Here is a 13070-nt window from a genome sequence, read left to right on the forward strand (position 1 = left end):
TGCTTTATTTTCTCCCCAAATTTATTATTCTCGAATGCCAGATATTTTCTTCCTCTAACCCCACCTCCAGATTGCAGTCCATCAAGAGGGTGTGCTATATTTTGTTCATGACACAGTGCCTCGAATAGTACCTGATTGGTAGAAGGCACTCATACATACGTGTCAGGTGAATGAATGAATGAACTAACGTTTGTTGCACAAACATAGCCAATATCACTGACTGCGGGTAACACTGCAACACACTTCTAGCTATTTTTTATACTGTTAGTTTTCTGTTATTTTTTGCAATGTGTATCTTTTATATTTAACTTTTCACTCTATCTGATGTTTGTTGTGAAGTGAGGTTGTAAACAGATCCCCAGCTAAACGGCTAACCAATGTGCAGAACGATCCATTTTGTTCCTGTTGGCTAGTGAAGGGCTGGGACTGGGCTGGCTGCGCTAGACGGGCTGCTGGCTGGTCTGCCCCTTCTCACACCAGCGGCCCACAGCTATGCCGTCCGTGACATGGGACTGTTGAGACTCTAGATTAGGCTCAGGCACTGGAATTAGTCTGTGGTCCAGTTTCTAGCTCAACAACTCACCAGCTGGGTGGCTTTGAGCCAGAGAATTTGCTTTCTCAGTTTCTGTTCTAAGCCTCATTTAACCCATCTATAAAATGGGCACAAAAGTAACATAATACCTCCTTCACAGAATGGCTGTGGGACGGAACACCACAAGGCTGGCAGAGTCTGGCACACAGTGGGTGCTCAGCTTGTGGCATGACTGCTACAGATCATAGCCAGTTGCAGCTGGTTCATTCACGGGGCAAATGAGGCCCAGTGGGCATCCCCCTGTGCTCAAGCTGGGCAACTGGCATCCTGGTTCCCACCCTGCTGGGGGACACAGCACAGTTTTGCACGTGGAGAAGCAGCAAGTGTGGAAACAGGAACCGTTCAGCCAGGAGCTGCCCCTTCTGTGGGGGGAGGGGTCACCTGAGGAAGTGAAGCTGGGAACTGAGCTGTGGCTTTGGCCGCCACGGAGACTCTCTCCTTAGAGGGGGTGTTAAACATTGATTAGTGGAGTCTTACTTCCTCCAGAAACCTATGCACATCGACTCTTACTGGTCTTGGGGTACACAGGAAGTGGGGAACTCCAGATGAGGAGATGTTGGTGGGCAGGGAGCAGAGCGCTCACCAAGTCGAGATACCCTTGGGGCCTCGCATTCAGCAAGCACAAAATAAACGCTTGTTGATTGGCCAATTTCCGTATTACCAGGACTGTAATGGGAGCACAGTTAGGTGAGGGGTACCCAAGAATGCGAGGGAGGTGTCCAGGGGCTGGCCCCTGCAGACCCTAGCCCTCAGTGTCTAGAGCCCCAGAAGAAGGGGCGATGTTGGTGGGACTCGCTGTGTGAGTTTGGGCCTCAGTGACGCTATCTTTAAAATGGGGAGGGGCGCCTGGGCTGAGCGAGTCACCGGCCCTCCAAAGTTCTTGGGAGCGTGGAGGGATCCAGCGCGGTGAGGCAGCAGCCCCGGCGCCCCCCAAGCCTGCGTGGCGCGCGCGCACGAGCGCAGGGGGCGGCGCGGCCCCGCGGCGGGGAGGGGCGGGAGCGCGCGCGCGCGGCCCGCACAGGCGGCGGCGGAACAGCGAGCGGGTGAGCCTGTGGCCGCAGCGCCGCCAACTCCTGTAGGACTCACTACTCCGGCCTGCCGCTGGCGTCCTGCGCGCCGTCCTCCGCCGGCAGCTGAGCCCGCCGCGCCGGTGAGTGGCCTGAGGCCGGGACCCAGCTGGATGGGCCTGCGGCCGGGGAAGGGGCGGGGGCCGGGCCGCGGGGCCGTCACCCACACTGGGGCCGAGGGCGGTCCGCGTGCCCGCGCGGCGCGCGCCCCAGGCTCCGCAGGGGGAGAGCAGGCGGGTGTGCGCGTGTGAGGTCGGGGCACGTGTGAACGCGTGAGTCTGAGTGTAGCGTGTCCGCGGCCGTGCGTCCAAGCGTGCGTGTCCATCTGCCCCCCAGGCTGTGTTCGCAGGAGTGTGTGTTGGTGCTTCAGGCAGAGTTGGTGCGTGTGCACATCGGAGCGCCTGGCTTGTGTGGTTTGGAGTGAATGGGGGAGGGGGGGACGGGCAGGGACATGGCTCCCATTGATCCATTTACTGAGTGTTTACTATGTGCCAAGGAGTGTGCCAAGCGCTTCAGCTAAGGTCTCATTTTTGTGACCGAGTATGTGTGGATTCAGGGAGCACACGTGTATGACCGTTCACAAGTGATTTGTTCGGGTATTCATGAGCCTCTGAGAACAAAAGTGTTCATGTGTGGATGTGAATGTGTAATTAGTGTACAGGAGTGTGCAAATACGTTTATGAGGAAGGCTGAGGGTCCCCGTTTGCGCCCACCAGGACTATTGTGTGATGTGCCCGCCTGGTCCCAATGCCAGGGAGCCCATGGAGAGAAGCAGGCCTGGTGTGGTCACCCAGTTGGTGCCAAGCTTTGTTTGGTGAATGAGGGGGCCAGAGGTCAGACCACAGAGCCTGGCTGGGTCTGGCAGGGGGGTGGCCTCAGAGCCAAGCCTTGGCAGGGTCACTGGCTGGACCCTCAGGGACTCCAGGAGCAACAGACAGGGCCAGGCTGTTGTGGGCCTGACACTGGGGGACCTGTGTCCAGTTCTTCCTAGATAGCCTTCTGGGTCCCCTAGCCCCTCTCTGGCCATGGCAAATTTTAACTTTTCCCCTAGGCCTGGCGGGGGCTTGAGGGGGAGACCAGGGGTCCCCACACACTCGTCTGGGTCTGAGCAGCTCTGTGCCTACCTTGCCAAATGGAAAGCTGCTCCTCTGGTTTGTTTGTATCCAGCCCCCGCCTCCCGGAGCCCCCAAGACAGTGACAAATTGATCATAGCAGGCTTGGGACACCCTTCCGAGGTCTGTCCTCACAGCTTTGACTGACAGTTCTTTTGTGCTTTATACATGTGGAAAATCTCTCCAGTCGAAAGTCTTAATTGCTTTAAGGCAAACTTTAGAAACTCTGGAGCCCCCTAGTTTCTCTGAATTGTCAGAGTTCAGCCTGCCTTTCTGGGGGAAAATGTCGTCTGTGGAGCTCGCTGTACGTGCAGGGGAACCTCGAGGCACATTTGAAAACCATGGCGTTCATGGAAGAAGAATTTCATTGAAAGGGATGCGGAGCGGCTGGAAGTGCCTGCTCCCAGCTCAGCAGCTCACCGAGTGAACTTTGGACGTCTTCTTTCAGCAAACAAAACCTGGAAGGAAACAAAAAAGACCCACATTCTTTTTTCTTTTTTTGTCTTAAAAAAAACCCAAAAAACAAAAACCCCCACACACACCTCTGGGTTTGCTGGAAATGCTGCCTCCCCTCCCCCCATCACGGCTGGGCCCTCCCTCAATCCCCCACCCCTAAATAAAATATGCCTGTGGGAGCTGTGGATGAGTCACTCCCTGGCAGAGAGCCCCACGGGCAAACATTTGGGAAGGTTCTTGCCTAACTTCCCAGAAGAAAGGCCCAGGATTTAAAATGGTCCCTGTGGTTTGTCAGCCCTTGCCGTCCTGTCTGCTTCGAAAATGACTGCAAAGTTGTTTCTCTCTCCACACACTAACGTCTCAGACTTAAGCCTGGGTTGGTCTGGGTTCAGGGCTGTACGGGTTTCAAGAAAAGGTGCTCCTGGCTTTGCCAAGTGGCACTTTTGGTGGCTCTGAGCAAGGAAGGAGCAGGGAAAGGGGGAGGGAAGTGACATTTATGGAGCACCCACTGTGTGCCGTAACCCTCCCAGTGGTCACGCTGCAGAGTTTGGTTTTATCTGCACAAGGAAACAGGCTCAGAGAGGTCAAGCCGTGTCCTGGGACCACTAAGAGGAGGTAGAAGCAGAATCCTGTCACCTGTCTGACTTCCCGCCGATCCTTGTTCCAGCATCAGGAGTGTGACATTTGCCTTCCCAAGGTGCACAGACTGGGTGCTGAGTGCTTTTACACGCATCCACTCATTTAATTTTCACCGTGAGCGAGGTGGTTATTATCTCCATTTTACAGATGAGAAAACCGAGGCTCAGGGAGATGAAATGTTGTACGTAATATTATGAAACTAGCACTACAACTAATGGCCACTGTTTGTTTATTGAGGGCATACCGGTTGCCAGCCAGGGTCCTTTTAGTACTTTATTTCACCCAATCTACTCACCATCACTGTGAGATGGAAACTGTTAGGATGCCCATTCTACAGATGAGGAGCCTGGGGCACACATAGGTTAAATGACATACTGAAGATCATGTGCTAATATGCGGTTGGTTGACCCTGGATTTGAACCCATCTTGGCTGAGCAGAGCCCATAGTCTTCTTCCCGCTGAACCAGGAAAGGGACAGTTGCTGTGTCCAGTGTCTGGCCCAGGGCTAAGGTCCAGGATTGTTATCCTGATCTTAGAGGGGAAGATGAAGACACGGGAGGTTAGGTAACTTGGGCAGCGTCATAAACTGGCAAATGGCAAAGTCAGGATCCACGCCTCTGGTTCCAGAGTTGAAGTTCTTTAACCTTCAACCAGGTCTGTCTGCCTTTGTCCTGCTTTTCTGCTGAAAAACAAAAACAAACAAAACAAAAACACAAGTGGATTAAGTCATGCTAGGTTCCTGCCCAGCTGTCCTCAGAGAGGTCTGACTGAAGGCCACCCTCCGTCCTTGTCCCCTGTGGCCTCTCTGGGGTAGGTGACCAATGCCTAGGGCCAGCACTGTCAGATAGAAAGGGCTACAGTTCATTCACATTTCTCTTTCCTCTCTAAGTGCCAAAGATTGCTTTCAGAAGGGAAGTGTCAAAACAATTGTCAGAAAGAGAAGAATATTCCCTTCCTCTTTTCCGGTCAGACCAAGAAAAGGAGTTACAGGGCGGAGAATGGAGGACCCTGATGAGTCATGCGAGATTAAATACAGGTTGGCACGTCCAGGCTCCTGTGGGAAAGAAGCAAGCTGGGACACTGCCCGCCGGAAGAGCCCAGCCTTCCGACCCCTGATGGTGGAGCCTTGCCTCCCAGGGGCCTGACTCCCAGCTCTGAACGGCTCCTTGTCACTTGCCATTTCAGCCCCGTGCCTGCCTCTTTTCCTCCTTCATTTCCATTTATATCTGGGTTTATACTACACGGTACTTGAAAGGAATGTTGTGCGTGAGGACCTGTGTGGTTTGGGGTGTGTGGTGCCCCTGTAAGTGTCCTCCGGTGATGAAAGGAAAAGGTATTTCTCTCCCTTCCCAGTACTTTCTGCAAATTGATGAACATTTGCAAATTGCTTTGAGATGCGTTAATTTAAGGTGTGAAATAATAGATCTTGAGCGAAGGCTCAGCCACATTTCTGGCATTGATGGATTTCTCTCCCGTCTGGTCTGTGATTTGGAGAGGTAAAAATAGTCCTTGTTTCTACATTTTTATCTTCTTTTTCCCCTGACGTCATTCTTAGGAAGCAGCGTGCACATGCCCTGGCCCTTCCCTGGGCCATCACCTCAGATGGCGCCGGGCTGTGGAGCTCAGGGGACCTGGAGGGCGCCTGGGGTGCAGCAGTCTTTGGGGGTGGTCGGGCACCCTGCGAGTGTCTGTGAAATTGCGCCGATAGGAGCCGATAGCCAGGCTTGGCCAGGGGCCCTCAGTGGCTTTTTGGTATTTGGCCATCTTCTCATTTCTGACTCTTGGGTCGTGACAAGGTAGCTTTTTGGGGAAATGTTAGTTTGAAAAGAGAATAAGCAGGCCAGCGGCTTCACTCGTTCATCTTGGAGCTGGTGACACACACAGAGTCCCTTCCTTTGGCTGAAACTGAATCAGACTGACGGCCTTCTCAGGCCCGACTCCCAGACAGGAGCTGACATTAGGGCAGATTGGTTGGTGGTGTAATTTCCTGTGATGTTTAAGTTGGGAACTTGAACGAGCATTTTGACATCTGTCCCTCTAACAGGACTTGCTTGTGTGGAAACAGACCCCCACACACAGCCTCCGCCGCTGTCTCCAATCCTGGATTTTTCCACAGACAACTTCTCGGGTGGTCCGGTGGCAAAGGACCAGTCTTCTAGCCAGGCTGCTTGGCATCCACTGGCGGGATCACCGCACCCCTCCAAACCCGCAGTGGGGCCGGAGCTGGCGGGGTGTGTGGGGGGGGGGCTCTGTCTGAGGGGAGGGGGCGAGTGAGGGGCCCACGGAACTGAAAGGTGGTGGCGCAGCCAGATCTGAAATGCATTCAGTTCCAACGGCCTTGATCCGCATGGAGCCATTCTTTCTTTCTCTTAGACATCTGCGTGATGGTGACCTCATAGAAAAGAAAAAGGGGCTTTATGTAGGAAATCCACAGAGTGTGAAGGAATTCGGGCCAGGGAAGGGGGAGGGAAGCCGCCATTCAGAGCCTGCATTTTCCCGGAGTTGTTTAACCTTCACACTTCAAAGTTGGGCAGGGGGAGGGGGCGGCGCTTGACCCTAGCGCACGGAGGGCCATTGACGGAGAACCTCCTGAGCCCAGGCTACTGGGTTGAGTCCCTCAGACCCGTTCTCCCTGCAGGTATGCGGCAGAGTTGGAATTTGCCCCCAGAGCCTAACTGGAATTACTTTACAAACGATCGGTTCAAGCTGCAGGTGAGGAACTCAGTTGGCTCAGAACCCAGAGAAGAAAACGGAAACTGAGTCCCGGCGAGGGGGAGGCACTCGCCCGCAATCACAGTTAAGAACTGAGCCTTGGCACCACTCAGGAGCCAGTCATTGGTCTCCGAGGGGAGCACCCCGTGAAGTGATGCATATACGATGCTCAGCGTGTGGGGATCACCTCGCCCGTGCCTGCCGCTCACTCCCCCAGTTTTTACGAAAGACAGCATAGAAAGTGTTTCATTACTAAGGACCCGCCCAGGGCCCCACGGTCGTCTCTTTGTCCAGAGCATCTCAGTGCCCCTGCGTGTTGAGGCCCTGAACAAGGCAGAAAGGGGTGTCATTGAAGTACTTTCCTATGACCAATGACCCTCAAAATTGACGGGGTGGAGACAGCAGCCGTTTGGAAAGAGGCAAGATCTAAATGTCAGGAGGCCCTGGGCATCTCTGGAAAATGTTTAGAAATCAGTATTTCTCATTCCTCTCCACCCACCCCCTGCCAGGCGACCCAAGTGAGCCTGGCGTGTGTTTTTGGTGTGACCTCTTGGAGTTGGAGGGTCTCGGGAGGCTCCCAGAGCCGAGCCGGCCACAGTGCGGTATTAAGCAAGGCAGATGTCGTGTTGGCTGTTTACACGGCGCCAGCCCCAGCAGAGGTCTGTGCTGACAGCAGCGGCTGTCATAGACCCGAGGCGGGCCAGGCAGCCCTGGGTCAGAAGAGAGCTAGCGGGCCTCTCCCCGCCAGGGGCCCGAGGGAGTCCATGCAGGTTTGGCATGGACTAAGCCAGGGGTGGGCAAACTTTTTGACTTGAGGGCCACAATGGGTTCTTAAACTGGACCAGAGGGCCGGAACAAAAGCATGGATGGAGTGTTTGTGTGAACTAATATAAATTCAAAGTGAAGGAGCGGAGGGGAGAGCAAGAGAACCCTCCGCTCTTTCGGCTCCGCGGGCCGGATAGCACAGCCGAACGGGTTGTAGTTTGCCCACGGCTGGGCCATTTGGGATTCCCGCAGGCTGACCTCTTCTCCTGAGGGAGAGGCGAGATCCTTGTCCCCAGGGGATGGCTGCCCCTCCTGAGGCGGCTTCTGCGGCAATTTGCCCACCTGGTGTGTGTGGTGAGGGGAGGGCACCAGCAGGCTCGGGAGATCTTGCAGTCCGGCGCCTGCTGGCCACCCCCCCTCCGGCACAGCCTCCACTTCCTCACCTGGAAAATGGATCAGTAACCTCAAGCTTGAGGCCCTGGATTCTTGGACACTGTTTGGGGTGACTTGCCTTAGAACTCCAGCTTTAGGGTTAGAATTCTGAAAGGAAAAGGCCTGGGATAATCTTCCCTGAAAAGCCACTGTGAACGAGGGGCGTGAGTTCCGGGATGCAGGGGTGCGGGGACCCACACCTGCCTTCAGCCACAGCGCTTCTCCCACCACGTTTTACACGAGGAGGTTTTGCACAAGAGTCTTTTAAAGAAAAGGTTCTTATATGAGATATCCAGAATCCATCAATTTAGAGACAGAGCAAATCGGTGGGTCTCGGGCTGGGGGAGGGGAGCAGCGGCACAGGACGCCTTTCGGGGCGATGAAAATGTGTCAGAGCTAGGTAGAGGAGGCGGTTGCACAACGTCGTGAATGTGCTAAATGCCACGAATTGTTCACTTTAAAATGCTTAATTTCATGCTATTGGCGGGGGTGGGGGGTGTAGTATAAGAAAAGGTTCTGGCGCTTAGAAATCAAAAGCATGAAAGCCTCTCACTTTACGGAGGGGGAGACTGAGGCCCCAAGAGACTGTCCCCAGCCTGAGGTCTCCGCGGCGTCTGTGGCTGCTCCGTGGCTTCAGCCAGACCACGCTGCAGCCTTCAGCCAAGGCCCCGGTGGTGGCGCCTGGGCCTGGGCTGTGGGTGAGAGCTCGCTGCAGAAGCACAGACTGCTCAGCGCTGAGCCGGTTGAGTGGACTCTTATTTTGTTAACAGACACACCCACGCTGCCTGGTATGTGACTGTCGGTTCACTCATTCATTCAAGAAACACGTCCCAACATTCTGGGTCAGGCATGGTGCTGGGAGCTGGCCCAGAGACCCTCTAAAAACCCCACCCCTGGACCCACCACCAGCTGGTGGGGACACGTGTGTCACGACTCCCTTGTAGGTAATTTGCAGTGAGCATCTTTGGGGACTCACTCTCTGGGGAAGTGGGAGGACGTCCAGGAGGGAGGGGCAGCTGAGCCAGAGACCTGAGGCCCGGAGACCTGAGCGGGCAGGGGTGAAGGGCAGGAAGACCGCAGAGTGAGTGGGTGCGTGGGGCTGTGGGATGGGGTGCTGGGAGCAGGACCGGGGCCCGGGCTGTGGGCAGACCCTGAACAGTGTGAAGCCAGGGACCTCCTGCCACTTCCTTAGCCTTTGAGCCCGTCAATGGGTCCTTTGTATGAGCACTTACCACGTGTTACATTCTATTCTAACCCTCTTCGTGGACTCCTTCATCCTGCCAGACAGTCTATGACGTAAGTACCAGTGTGCCCATTTTATGGACAAAGAAACAGAATCCATGATATCTGGTGCTTCGATATCATTAGCATGCGTGCTGGGAGGAACCCGCATGGGGGGGTTGAGTCGAGGGCAGAGGCTGCCATCTGATGTGCCTGTTATGTGGACTGTGAGTTGGTGGCCAGGCCCAGGGCCTGGAGGGGGCCTCCTGGGCAGCTGGAGGAAAGCATGTGACAGCTGCCATGCTAGGAGCACAGAGCATCTGTCTTACGTAAGAGAAGGCGGTGGTGGGGGCGGGCGTCAGCCACAGAAAACAGAGGCATAGGTGGAAGAGAAGGCTGCAGAGGTCCGACCGGACCTGGGCGAGATTTGGTCTTTATTGCAAGAGCAGTGGGGTCCCTGCACCTTCTGTGGCTTTACTCTGCTCCAGCCAGGTAGCCGCCTTACTTTTCCTCACACATGCCAAGCACACTCTCACCTCAGGCCCTTTGCACTTGCTGTCCCTCCTTCCTGAAACCCTTCCCCCAAGTTCCCATGACTGGCTCCTAGCCTTCATTCAGACCACTACAAAAGTCACTTCTCCAAAGAGATCCCACCAGACCCTCCCCCCCCACATCAAAACGAGTCCCTCCTTCCTCCCCCCCCCATTCCCTGGCCTGGCTTTATTTTTCTTTGGGGCCCTTCCCTTCCCTGACATCATATGTGTGTTCTCTGCCTCCCAGACTAGAACCTGAACTCCATGAGGGTAAGACTTGGTCTGTGAACCACAGCTGCGTCCTTGGGGCCCAGCACTGTGCCTGGCTCATGATGGGAAGTGCTAAGTGGCCGGGTGCTCAGAGAATGTTTATATGAAATTACTGAATCTGTGAGCAAACTTGGCCCCCCCTCCCCCAGTGGGCAGTGAAGGGCTGAGGGGTGCCTGTTTGACTGCTCTGTGCAGAGAAGGTTTCTCAGAGAAAGGCTCATCCTCCAGGTATTCCAAATAGGAAGAACGTAAGTCCAGAAGGGCTTGTGCCTCCCAGGGTTACAGGTCTCCATCCTCCGCCCCTCCTCTTCCCCGGCTGCTCCTGAGTGTCTGTATAGGAGGGGCTTTGGGTTGGAATGGGCAAGTGCCTTGTCTTAAAGTTCCATGTTCTACCAAGCACACTTCCTTTCCTAGAGGGCGTATCTTTTGGGGTTGCGTAGGGAGGGGAAGGGGCTAAACCCTCCCACGGCTCCTCTCGGCACAGACATTGCTGTGTGGCAAATAAGCGGGACCTCGGATTGCGCCCAGCCCAGAGAACGGGGACTCCCGGCCTGAAAGGAAATGCTTCCCTAACTGGTGGACCGCTGGTCACCACATGGCAGACAGGGAGGCAGGGAGAGGGAGCCCACCCCGGGGGTTTGGCAGGTCCAGCTGAGTCCCAGCGGATGCAGTTACAGCCGGATCTCAAGTGCAGACGTGGCGTGCCTGCCTCAGTGGCGCGCATTTCCTTTGTTCGTCTCCCGCAGGAATTCTAGTGGCCTTTTGTGTTTGTTTCGAACGCCAGCCTCCGTGGCTAACCCAGGAGGAGACGGGACTGGATTTCGGTCTGTGTGGAGGCTGGGACCATGGTGGGAGCTGTCTGCTCTTGAGGGTGACAGCATGGCATTCAGGAACCACGCAAAGAAGATACTTTTACTCCAAGCTAACACCTTTGGGTAGCGCCTCCTCTGTGACATCCCAGCTCTTCAGACATCGATCATCGATAGGTTAGGCACACGAAGAGCACAGTTTCCAAACTCTCAAAGGACAGTGGTCTGTAAACGCATTCTAGCGACATTTTGGGGGCAGGAGAGGCAAGTTTGGAAGAGGCTGTTTGGTCGCTGGTGTGTGAGAAGTTCCTGGATGCTCGAATGGCTTAGGGGGTGGCATCCTTGAAATTGCACAGTGCGGAAAATTCCGGGGCATATGGTCACTGCGATGTGCTAATGTTAGCAGTTGAGATATTTAATTACCCAGAAAAACCCCCTTGCCTACCCACCACGGGTTACTGGAGAGCCTTTATTTCTCAGGAGGAGGGTCTTGTACAGTGTAATCGGACCAGGGAATCATTATCCTTCATTAACTTATTAGCTGATTAAGTGATTTATCTGGTCACACGTTTATTCCTACAATTGCCAGTCATCCAGCGACATTCCCTGGATCCCTCTCCATGCCTGGCCTGGTGCTGGGCGCTGGGGAGAGAATGAAACAGGAGGACAAATATTACTAAATCCGTGTTGGGTGCCAGCCCACTGGGTGGTGCTTTGGGCTACAGATGAGCTAATTCATTTCCCCATGGACGTTCACTGAGCACCTACTATGCGCAGACCCGTGGAGATAAAAAAAAAAAAAGAAAAGAAAATGGTACGGCTCCTAGTGGTTTGAACTCCTACCCCATTCTGATGATGTCTTTTGTCTGTGTCCCTTTGCTTTCGGTAATAAACACAGCCAGCCACCGTGCACAGGCCACATGACGAGGTCCCGGGCATGAGCCAGAAACAATCCAGATGCCCAGGAACCGACGTGAGAACAAAGCATACCCTTCACACGTTGCGTCTCAGTTCAGCGTCTTGCCGCCACCCAGCATTTTGAGACAGAATGTGAGATCTCGTAGTTGGCTAAATACATAAATATTTTATGTCTCGATATTCTGAAAACGAAGCCCAAATGCGCAGAACTGCAGCACATCAGTGCTATAGATCATATGTTATAATAATCTGATGACATGTTGTTTAAATATTTATGGGCGGATGCGACATGACAATGGGGGAGCGAGCAGTCAGTCTTCAAGCAGAGTCCTGGCAGATGCTGGGAAGGAGGGAGCGGATTAGCGGGTCTCAGGAAGCAGCACGTGACGATGCTCGGGTTTCTGAGATGTTCTGAGGTTTCGTGACAATAGCAATGGCTGACATTTATTGAGCACTTGCTGTATGCTGTACCCTTCACTGACACCATTTCATTTATCACTCCAGCAAACCTCTCGGGAATGGGACTCTTACTAACCCCAAGTTAGGGATGAGAAGCTGAGGCTCAGGGCAGGTCCGATGGGGCCCAGGCCCCACAGCTGGGGGTGGCCCAGGATCAAGCCCAGGGTGGCTCCGCTCTGCAATCTGAGTTCTATTGACTGGGTGATGGGTCAAATCAGAAAAGCCTCCACCGCCACCTGGTTGACCCCTTGCTTGGTCCTACCTGGACTTCCTAAGTCACAGAAAGGATGTCTGTACAATGTCAGGTGGGAATAGAAACCACAGGGAGCCACTATCTAACAGCAGAGCCATCGTGGCCCCGAAGGAGTTCGCTGCAGACTGTCCCCCAGTTAGTGTCTGTGCCCCAGCCTGGGCTGTGCCCTCTCTCTGCAGTGCCTGCCGGGCTGGGGACGCTCAGACACACAGCCCCCTCAGGCTCCGGCAGCCCACCTTACAGATGCGGGGCTCCTGTGTCTCCCGGAGCCGACTCCACGCCCCAGCCTTCCGAGGCAGCCCGAATGGGGCAGCTGGAGGAGCTATGGCTTCCACGCCCTCCCTGCTGCTCTGCGGGACGGGCTCCCTCCACCTGACCCTGCCGTCGTCAGTCCGCCCGGTTCATCACCGTGCTGAGTCCTGGTCAGTTGTCACATCTCCAACACCGGGAACCAGGCCTGGCCCACGAGATAGAATAAGTGACCAACCACAGGGGTTTGAAGAATAAGACCTGTTGGGTGGGGACTGGGGGAGGGTCTGAGTTCTGAGGAGCTCCTCAGGCGGTGAATGACTGTTTCGGACCCGGTTGTGTCTAGTTCTACAGAGGCCTGGGGGTGTCCCCACGATCCTCCAGGCCAGGGGAGAGGGGTCAGAGTGCCATAGAAATGGGAGGCAGGGCCAGCTACATAATGTGTGGGGCCCAGTACAGAAGGAAAATGCAGGTCCCCTTGTTAAAGTTTTTCCTTTCCTCCGTGGTCTCTCCTCCTGTCATGTTTTGTATAAGCTGTTTAACATGCACGGGGCCACTCCTGGGGCAAGTGCAGACCCTCGAA

At 54.7% G+C, this 13070-nt stretch overlaps 1 protein-coding gene across 2 annotated transcripts in view; it reads left to right on the forward strand.

Moving 5' to 3' along the window:
* Positions 1 to 1602: 1602 nt before the first annotated feature.
* The window catches only part of NEK6 (NIMA related kinase 6), a 67240-nt gene continuing 55772 nt past the window's right edge, over positions 1603 to 13070 (forward strand). Inside the window, exon 1 of one of the 2 annotated variants that reach the window (XM_080669373.1) lies at positions 1603 to 1742. The gene's annotated coding sequence lies outside the window, so the exon portion shown is untranslated. The remainder of the gene's footprint in view (positions 1743 to 13070) is intronic. The other variant, XM_080669374.1, reaches the window with a different exon arrangement.

The sequence above is a fragment of the Plecotus auritus genome (genome assembly GCF_963455305.1).
Source record: "Plecotus auritus genome assembly, chromosome: 5".
In the NCBI taxonomy this organism is placed as follows: Eukaryota; Metazoa; Chordata; class Mammalia; order Chiroptera; family Vespertilionidae; genus Plecotus; species Plecotus auritus.